This window comes from Anomaloglossus baeobatrachus, chromosome 4, assembly GCF_048569485.1.
Source record: "Anomaloglossus baeobatrachus isolate aAnoBae1 chromosome 4, aAnoBae1.hap1, whole genome shotgun sequence".
In the NCBI taxonomy this organism is placed as follows: domain Eukaryota; kingdom Metazoa; phylum Chordata; class Amphibia; order Anura; family Aromobatidae; genus Anomaloglossus; species Anomaloglossus baeobatrachus.
In genome coordinates this window covers 652835573-652846334 of record NC_134356.1, presented here as the reverse complement: position 1 = coordinate 652846334, position 10762 = coordinate 652835573, and the positions used below count along the sequence as shown (strand labels likewise).

Below are 10762 nucleotides of genomic sequence, written 5' to 3'. Positions count from 1 at the left end.
TTTTCACGAACATGTGAAAGATTCCTAAAAATGACAGCTCAAGATATAAAATAAGCCATCACTGAGCCGCAGATCCCAAAAAATGAGAACGCTACGGGTCTTGGAAAATGGAGACAAAAGCGCTATTCTTTGTTTTATATGTATATATATATATATAAATTTCTGAATTTTTTACCAACACTTAGATAATAGTAAAACTATACATGTTTGGCATCTTCAAACTCATACCGACCTGGGGAATTATATTGTCAAGTCAGTTTTTCAAAAAAGGGAGCATAGTAAATAAAAAAACCCCAAAATAATCATGCACTTTTTTTTGCAGTTTCACCACACTTGCAATTTTTGTTTCCCTTTTCCAGTACAATTTCGGGAAGAATGAATAGTGCTGTTAAAAAGTACAACTTGTTTTACCAAAAACAAGCCCTCATATGGTTATATTGACAGAAAAAGAAAAAAAATGATGGCTCTTGGAAATAGGGAAGGAAAGAACGAACATGAAAAACGGAAAATCGCCAGGGGGTGAAGGGGTTAAAAAGTTCATATAATAATATTAGTAAACAGAGATAATGTAATGGGTTCTACTATTGAAAAGCAGTTGAGGGCTACATTTTATGGAATGGAATATTTATATATATAAAATGTGTTTCTGCCCGGTCTCGAACCGGGGACCTTTCGCGTGTTAGGCGAACGTGATAACCACTACACTACAGAAACTGCCATGTCTCTCTTCTGTTGCTTTTTTGAGCTTGGACAATGGACTAATGAGCGTCTTGTCTAAACCTGCTGTGATGTTCATAGAGATTCCGGATTACGACTGTCACCTGAGTCATACTGCCTGGACCATAAAGAGCTGAAATCACAGCCCGGCTTTAATGTGGGATTGTGCACTATAATCCTGCAAAGCTCTGTCTAAATTATTATCTTTTATCAATTCATCATTTGAGATAAATGGTCAAGGACTGACCGCAAACCAAGATCTTCGTGCTTATGAAAGTTCACTATTTCATAGTGAATAGTACCCTCAACAAACTTTGTATTAAAGGGAATCTGTCAGCAAAAATTTTGCACTAAACCTAAAAGATTCCCCATTGGGGCCCCCATAAGACTCCACCCAGGATCCACCCCAGGTCCGCCTCTACCCCTCAAACCTCCCACACTCACCACCATTCTTGGAAAAACATGTGTCTGTTGTGTGTGTGTGTCGCGGGCGGAGGAGGGGACGCTGCGCTCTCCCACTGCTCGGGACCGGCTGCCGCTGCTGCTGCGGCCCACAGCTGCTCAGTGGCTCGAGCGATGGGCCGGATCCCGGGGACTCGAGCGGCGCTCCTCGCCCGTGAGTGAAAGGGGGTTTGGTTGTTGGGATAGTTTATTGTCCCTGACGCCACCCACGGTTGTGGTGATTGTAGGGACACCACCACTGCTCTGTATGGGAATCCCGGGAGCGGTGACAAGGAGCAGCAAAGTTGTTAGTTCTCCCCTCCGTGGGTAGGGGGTTGGTTGGTCCCGGGGCCCGGTGATGGGGTTGGGATGGTGGACAGGCGGGTTATGGGGCCTGTGGAGGTGCAGGGACGCAGGGGTAGCGGTGTGCCGCACGGCACGGAGGTACTCACTCAGCCAAATTACGGCGACTCCAAGCCTTGCCGGGATCCGAAAGGTCCCTGCCAATGGTGCTGACTGTTCTTTGTATACCGCTCCGGTACCGCCGGGTCACCACCCGTCCACGGTCCTTTCGGCAACCTCTGAGCAGTCTCTCCTGCAGACGGTCACCGCCGTCTGTCAACCTTGCTGTCTCAGTCCGGGGCACTGTTAAAAAAAATATACTCTTAAATATATTTTCTTCAAATACGTAAAGGTGCATGAAAGATAGGACTTCAAAAATGTAAAAAATAAATGTATTTTATCTATTTAAAAATGGTTGCCAGGGTTCAGTTACAGAAAGGAAAAATAATATACTTTGATAGCTTACGCAAAGAGTTCATTTAGTCCATACTGATCAATGGAAGTCTTTACCCATCTTTCTTTGGGTCCTGAATGGCAAGGCAGGAGGTGTCATCTCTTGGACAGCGTGTCTTGCAGCACTGGAGTCTTCTGACAGCAGGCAATGTGGAGGAGCGAGACATAGCCCCCTCCATCGTGTGTTATATAACAACTGTCCAGTCCATATAGGGTGTTTTAGTTAAACATAGTTCCATCCATATGACATAATGTTCTAGAAGCTACCAGAAGCTTCTGGAAGGATTTATATATATCCTTCCCTGCTCAGCATATATATATATATTCAATATGGATATTTTAATACTTATTCCTTATAAAAACTTTATTAATATACTATGCCCTTCAACATAAACAGAACTGTAGACATATATGTCTTACTATGAAATATTTGATAACTAGATGTATTAATTTTAATGTTTTTACAGGCACACACCCGGACTAACTTCAGGCTTCTTGCTGTCACTTTTCTCTTTCTCTACTTTTCCTCCTTCTACTTCACTGTTTACTCCTCACACTTTCAACTCTCAAACTCATCTGCCTTTTTTTCCCGCCTCCAGGGCTGTGAACTCCTTGGTGGGTGGAGTCAACCGCCTGGCCCACCCCCTGGTGTGGACATCATCCCCTGGAGGAAGGCAACAAGGGTTTCTGGTCTGACCTTGGTGTTCCTGCAGGGAATGTGGGGTGCGTGTGGTGTTATGACCTGTGACCCCTGGCTTGCCCAGGGCGTCACATTCCCCCTTAGCAAAACGCAGACCGTCCTCGGGCTGCCCGTCCAACACCGGTTTTATTTTCCTCTTTTTTTTTTTTTCTGGAAAAGATAAAAAACGGTAACAGACATACAAGTAAAAGAACATCATCCCACATCGGTAGGCACATTTCTTAAACTTTACGGTTACAAACGGTTGCGGCTGCCGCTCTCTCCCACCCAAGTAACCTGGCCCTGATGCTGCCCCTAGGAAACAGGCAGCACCCCTTGACCCCAGTCCTGAGCCAATTTACCCGAGCGGGATCTGTCATTCCCCTCCAGAGGGTAGCCACCGGTTCCTGTGGTGGCTGGGCCCCAGCCTGCTCTACTGCGGGCCCTCCCTCCAACCTGCCTCTCCGGAGGCGGTAACGGTGCTGCAACAAACATATTTTATTTACATGTCACTTAACGTTTTTGGTTGCCCTGCAAGTTCACGGGCTTGTCCATAAGCAGTTCCTCATGCAAACAACTTTGAACGGTCCCCACGGGGACAACGCTGCCGGCAACGGCCGGTTTTCCAAATCACGGTGAATCAGGTGAACTTCGGTTGATCACACATTTTCATCTTTTGCAAACTTTTAAACTTCCAAAACGCACACAGACTTTCTCCCCCCCTTTTAAAGGACGGTTTCCCTGTACCTAAGTGGGGGTCTACCTAGGTTGGTACGGGTGGACCTCCGGGGTCCGGTGTAAGTAGGGCTTGGCAGTGGGGTAGAGGGAACAATCAGTTCCTCCTCCCTGCTATCGTGTGGGGCAGGCGGAGGCATAGGGGAGCTGGGTACAGGTTCATCCCTGGGCACTGGCACTGACTCACGGTTGACCGCTTCCATCACTTCTTCATCCACGGGTTGTGGCAACAGTATCACTGGAAGAATCACCGTGCCGTTCTGTGTAGGCCAGTCCGCTGGGAAGTCTGTCATTGCAGTGTGGATCACCTCTTTTGCCTTTTCTGCTGGTAGGGGAACCGGTACTTCAGCCGCCGCTCTTAAGGCTGGTGGGCACCTTTTCAGATGGTCCCGGGAAATCGTGGCCAAAGTGCCCCCTTGGTCACGACTGATTTGGTAGGCCTTCCCATCTTCCCATCCTGTGGGCTGTATGACGTACGGGTTTTGTTCCCATTGATCATCCAGCTTGTGGGTTCTCCTCTTCCGCTTCAGTACGAGATCTCCAGGCTGAAAAGGGCCAGCAGACGCCTTTTGATTGAAGCGCTGCTCCTGCAGTTCCCGACTCCGACTCAAGTTCTTCTCAACATATTCTTAAATCTGCCGGTATTGTACCCTCCGCCAAGTTTCCCATTCAGCTGTCGAAGGGAGTGCTTCTGGGGCCTCCAATCCCATTTCCAGGTCCACCGGCAGTCGGCCGGGGCGAGCCCTCATCAGATATGCTGGGGTGCACTTCGTTGAGCTGGATGGGATGTTGTTGTACATATCGACCAAGTCGGGTAGCTTATCTGGCCACAGGTTCCGCTCTTCCAGCGGTAACGTCTTGAGGAGTCCCAGGACCAAGTGGTTCATTTTCTCACACATGCCGTTGGACTGCGCATGGTAAGGGGTGGTCCGGATCTTTTTACAGCCGTACAACTGGCAGAACTCATGGAACACCTCTGTTTCAAAAGCCGGGCCTTGGTCAGTAAGCACCTTTTCTGGGTATCCATGTGGTCGGCAGAAATAAGCCTGGAACGCTCTAGCGGCAGTACGACCAGTTAGGTCCTTGACTGGGACAACCACCATGAACCTTGAATAGTGGTCTACTATGGTCAACGCGTAGGCGTACCCACTTCGGCTGGGGGTGAGCTTGACATGGTCCAGGGCGACCAGCTCCAGCGGCTGATGTGTAATGATCGGGTGTAGGGGCGCCCTCTGGCTGGCCTCGTCCTTCCTCCTCAGCGTGCAAGGACCGCACTCTCGGCACCAGGCCTCTACAGACTCCCGCATCCCACTCCAATAGAACTGCTCTCTCAACAGCATCTCCAGCTTCTTCCATCCGAAGTGTCCGGCACCATCATGGTATGCCTGCAAAACAGTGGGCACATCAGCTTGGGGAATAACCAACTGGCGGATTTTCTCATGAGTCTTCGGGTTGATCAGCTCACGGTACAGCTTCCCTTGATGTAGATACAGCCGGTTCCGTTCCTTCCACAAGCTTTGGGCTTCAGCTGGGGCGGCAGGGTCCATTACAACAGCGCCTTGTTCTACCAGGGTCTTGACGAGGTGGACAGCAGGCGCCTGGTTTTGAGCTTCCTGCCACTCCTGACTGGGCAGTGGATCCAGGTTCACCCGTTGTTGGTGGACATGTACCTTCTCAGTTGGTGGCTGGTGAAATGCAGGCAACTCGATCTCTTCTAGGTCATCATCCTCGCACCCTTCTTCTGACAAGTGGGGCATCCGAGAGAGTGCATCAGCATTAATGTTGACCCGACCAGCCCTGTATTTGATTGTGAAGTCATAGTTGGCTAGCCTGGCCACCCACCGCTGCTCTAACGCGCCCAACTTGGCCGTGTCCAGGTGAGTCACCGGATTGTTATCCGTGAAAGCGGTGAACTTTGCTGCGGCCAAGTAGTGGCGGAACCACTCGGTGATAGCCCATACCAGTGCCAGGAGCTTGAGTTTGAAGGAGCTGTAGTTCTCAGGGTTCCTTTCAGTTGGCCGGAGCTTTTGGCTAGCATAAGCAATCACGTTTTCCTTCCCGTCCTGGACCTGGGACAGGACTGCCCCCAATCCCACATTGCTGGCGTCTGTGTATAGGATGAATGGGCAGCCATAGTCAGGGTACGCTAGGACCTCTTCTCCGGTCAAGGCCGCTTTCAGCTGGCAGAAGGATTCCTCATGCCTTTCTTCCCACACCAGTGGGGCTCCGATGGGTCTACCACCTTTGGTCTGTCCCACGAGGAGATCTTGCATGGGGGCAGCCATCTTCGTGTACCCCTTGATAAAGCACCGGTAGTACCCCACCAGACCCAGAAACTGCCTTACTTCCCTCACTGTGGTTGGTCTCGGCCAGCCTTGGATGGCAGTGATCTTCTCAGGGTCGGGGGCGACACCTTCTGCACTCACTACATGCCCCAGGTACTGCACTCTGGGTTTCAGCAGGTGACACTTGGAGGGCTTCAACTTCATCCCGTATTTAGCAAGGGACGCGAACACCTCGGCCAGGTGCTCCAGATGGGCTTCATATGTCTGGGAGTACACAATCACATCATCCAAGTAGAACAGGACGGTCTCGAAGTTTAGATGTTCCAGACAGCACTCCATCAGCCGTTGGAAGGTTCCAGGGGCGTTGCACAGCCCGAACGGCATACTATTGAATTCACAGAGCCCCATTGGGGTGGTGAAGGCAGTTTTCTCCCGGTCCTCCGGTGCCACTGCCACTTGCCAGTATCCACTGGTGAGGTCAAGGGTAGAGAAGTAATTTGCAGTTCTCAGTGCGGCCAAAGACTCTTCGATACGGGGCAGTGGATAAGCATCTTTATGCGTTATCTGGTTAATCTTCCGGTAGTCCACACACATCCGCATGGTGCCATCCTTCTTTTTGACCAGCACCAACGGGGCGGCCCAGGGACTACAGCTGTCCCGAATAACCCGTGCCTCCTTCATGTTCCTCAACATATCTTTGTACAAAAAACAAACAAAACCGCTCACCACTGCAGAGACAAGCCTGAATATATCCTCCTGTTAGTCCCCTTTGGTCCGGCACGGATTACGGCAGCAAGCCGAGAAGATAATAGAAGAAAGCAGTGGAAAAATCCAGCTGGACTCCAAAGGGATAAATAAAAATGCTTCTTTATTTATATCAACTCGATTAAAAATATATATCCATTTCTCAAGTAAAGACACCGGCTTGTTCACACTGATGCATGGCAGATGTATACTACTACGCGTTTCGGCGGAACGCCTTCCTCAGGTCATAGTCAGTACAAGATTAAGAGGATATTTATAAATGTTTTTCCTGAGCAGCGAAGTAACTCACATGTTCTCAATAAATTAATTATATAGGGGAGTATACACTGCTCAGGTAAAATCACAAATTCACAAGAGGAAAGTACAAAAAGACCATGAAGTATTTATCTAACCTTAAATTACATAGGTATCCATCCAGATAAAATACAGAAAAAAATATATATATATCAATTAACATCTAGGTATGAAAATCTTATATATAGATAAATATACATATCTTTTTTTCTTTCTTTTTTTTCCCATAAATGGACATGAAAATCAATAGACACAATAAAACCCCACTTTATAGATGTAGATAATCACATTCGTTTGTCAAAACACATTATAGGAAGCAAGACATATAAAAAGGACACTGCCCACAGGTATAAGAAGAGAGAGAGAGAAAAAAAAAAAAAAAAAAAAAAAAAATTATAATGTCTCGCAGTTGTCAGCCGAGGCCTACCCGTATATGTAAGGCTCAAACAGAACACATATCAATATTAATGAGCGACAGAAATATCAGTGTTGAGATCTACAACAACAAATCAACCACGCTCATACAATGGAAGTGTAAAGTGCTGTTGTATTAGTCTCGCAGTTGTCAGCCAAAAAAAAAAAAAAAAAAAAGTTAAATTTCTCTCTTTTTTTCAAAAACCTCAATAGCATAAGATCAAATCATGTCTGCTATTTAATCCCTTTGGGAGGCGGGTATCCAACATAAAAATCCACCGACTTTCATGATTAAGTAGCTTTCTCCTATAGTCGCCTCCTCTCAATGGTTTAAAAACCTTCTCTATACCCTTGAATTTAAAAGCTGTCAAATTGCCCTTGTGGACTGTGGCAAAATGTCTAGATACCGCAGAGATACCAATGGTATTAGCGTTCACTGAATCGGACATGTGCTTGCGTATACGTTTTTTAAGTGGCCCCACTGTACAGCCTACGTACTGAATCTGGCATTGTTCACACTCTATCAGATATACCACATGATCACTATTACAGTTAATGAAAGTATTAATGTTAAAGCTATTACCATTGTGGAAAGATACAAAGGTATCACTCTTGCTAACAAAACTGCAGCATTTACATTTAGCGGCACCGCACTTAAAAAAACCTTTGACTTCTAACCACGTGGTAGATCTGACAGGCCGTGATGAGACAAATGTGCTAGGAGACAAAATACTCTGCAAAGTGGGAGCCTTTCTGGCAACAAATCTAACTGCATTCTTGCTCATGATTTCCTTCAATCTCAGATCTTGGTTCAGCAGAGGTAAGTATTTTTTTATGATATTTTTTATACTGTCAAATTGATCACTGAATTGCGTAGAGAAGGTAATAAAACAATTATCGTTGTCCCTCTGTTTAGATTTGTCGGCAAGGAGGTCTACTCTATTTACTCTATCAACTATATGCTCTGCTCTGTCTAGTACCCACCCAGGATAATCTCGTGCTCTGAGTCTGTCTTTAACCCTTTGTGCCTCTTTTTTGTATGTAGCTGGGCTGGAACTATTTCTCTTAGTACGGATCAATTCTCCCACTGGAATATTTCTCAGAACATGTTTAGGATGGCAGGAAGATGCATTCAGTGTGTTATTAGTGGCCAGAGGTTTCCTAAATGGAGAAATACATACTCTGTTATCTTTGATGGAGAATTCAATGTCCAAAAAATTAATTTTTGTTTTATGTAGATTGTGTGTGAATTTCAGATTGAACTCATTATTATCCAAATATGAAAACAATTCCTCAGCTCTGGATTCTGTGCTCCTCCATACGAGTAACATGTCATCTATGTATCTCCCCAGCCACAAAATATCACTAAAAAAAGGTGAATTAGTACTGTATAAAAACCTCTCTTCCCAAACCGCCATAACAATGTTAGCAAGGGAGGGTGAGAAAACCGCTCCCATGCTAACACCACTCCGCTGCAAAAAAAAAACGTTTATCAAATGAAAAATAATTGTGACTGAGGAGATACTTGACCGCAATTAGCAAAAATTCGACAATAGAAGGGTTATAATTGCTGAAACTGTTCAAAAAATATTCCAAACAATTAATGGCTACATCATGAGGTATTGCCGGGTACAAACCAATAACATCTACTGTGATCCAGGTGTATTCTTTTTTCCATTCCATATTATCAAAAAGGGAAATAATCGATTTGGAATCTCTAATGTAGCTAGGGATGAGTCTGACCAGCGGCTGCAAATAATGGTCGACCCACTCACCCAGCTTTTCATTGAGACCCCCAATACCCGCTATTATGGGTCTAAGGGGAGGTGGAAATAACCCCTTATGTGTTTTAGGTAAGGAATGATACACCGGGACCACAGGATGATTCACAAATAAATAGTCTTTAAGTTTACCATCAATTGCATTAATAGTTAAACCCTCATTCAAAATAGACAATGACTCAGACTTATATTTTTCTGTAGGATCAGACATAAGTTCCAAATACATGTGATCGTTAGAAAGATCTATGAAATTCAATTTCTTATAAAGTCCAGAGTTCATAATGACCAAAGCCCCTCCTTTATCTGATTGTCTTATCATTAGATCTTTGTTGTTCCGTAAATCTTTTAGTGCTTTCCGCTCACTACTAGACAAATTATGAGACACATTTGTAATATTTGTAGTATGTCTCTCCAGCTCCAAAAGTTCAGATTCAATCAATTCCTGGAATGAATCCAGAATGTGCGGTCTTGATTGCAATGGGTAAAAGGCAGGGTTAGGTGTTGCAAATGAATTATTAAGACATATAACATCCTCATTGGCATTTTTCTCTAAATGTCTCAAATCCCATAACACAGTCTGTTCTTGCAAAGTCAGAAAATCTTGTGAGATCACTTGGGAAGTTGAGACTGTAGGGGCACATATCTCATTGCTTTTGTCAAAGTGACATTTGACTGTAAGGTTCCTCACAAATTTATTAATGTCACATAGAGTATTAAATATATCAAAGTCTCTGGATGGGGAAAACCCCAATCCCTTCGATAAAACATTAATTTGTGTTTGTGACAATATATAACTGGATATATTCCAGATTGGAACACTCACCAATTCTTCAGACTCCGAGTATGGTATTTTCTTCCTGTGTTTCTTGCCTCCCCTTCGTCGTTTTTTGCACGCTTGCGGTTTTTATTGCTGTGGTTGGGAAACCACTGGTTATTTCCCACAGAAGTGGAGGTAGAGGCATTGGATGTATCAGAGAAATCATCTGAAGCATTGGAAACTGTGTGCTCTGAGAGAAAGCTGGAACCGGCAAATGAAACTTTGTTTCTCATAGATGATTTTCTTTTGTAGGAAAAAGATCTCTTATTCCAGCTGTATACTTGATTATTAGCATAGTCATCTTTGTCTCTGATAAATTTCTTTTTCTTCATCTCTGTAATGTGTTCCTCTAATTTTGCAAGGTTATTTGAGATATTCTCCTGTAATTTGCCAAAATGCTTGTTACCAGAAAAAACATTAGCTGCAGTTTGTAGGTCTTTAATTTCCTTTTTTATATCGACCAAGTCTTTCTCTTCCTCTTGCAAAATTAGTTTAATAAGATTCAAGGAACATTGAGACAAAATATTATTCCATTTATCTTGAAAGGTTTGATCATATTGTGAAGTCACTCTTTTATGGATACGGAGACCTCTGGGAATCATATCATTATTGAGATAAGTCTGCAATGAGTTATGGTCCCACCAGATCCTCATTTCTTTGGACATTTTATGTTCCAGATCTTTCATAATATTAAATAAATCATCAGGAGGAACCTCTGTCCTTTCTTTGGGTGTAGAAAAAATCATGGCTGCTTTATCAAGCCTGGCAGAGCAATTTTCATAGTCCAAAAAATTCCTTCTGGATGAATCCATATTAAATCACAATTGTGAGTAGCAATCAGTGTGAAAATAGTTTTGCAGGAGCTGGTTTAAGTAGAGCAAATAGACAAGTACAAAAAACAAACAAAACCGCTCACCACTGCAGAGACAAGCCTGAATATATCCTCCTGTTAGTCCCCTTTGGTCCGGCACGGATTACGGCAGCAAGCCGAGAAGATAATAGAAGAAAGCAGTGGAAAAATCCAGCTGGACTCCAAAGG

At 44.6% G+C, this 10762-nt stretch overlaps 1 non-coding gene across 1 annotated transcript; it reads right to left on the bottom strand.

The window, feature by feature from the left end:
- Positions 1-641: 641 nt before the first annotated feature.
- TRNAV-AAC (transfer RNA valine (anticodon AAC)) lies at positions 642-714 on the bottom strand. The gene has a single exon. It is a non-coding gene; the product is annotated as a tRNA-Val (tRNA).
- Between the last annotated feature and the right edge of the window lie 10048 nt (positions 715-10762).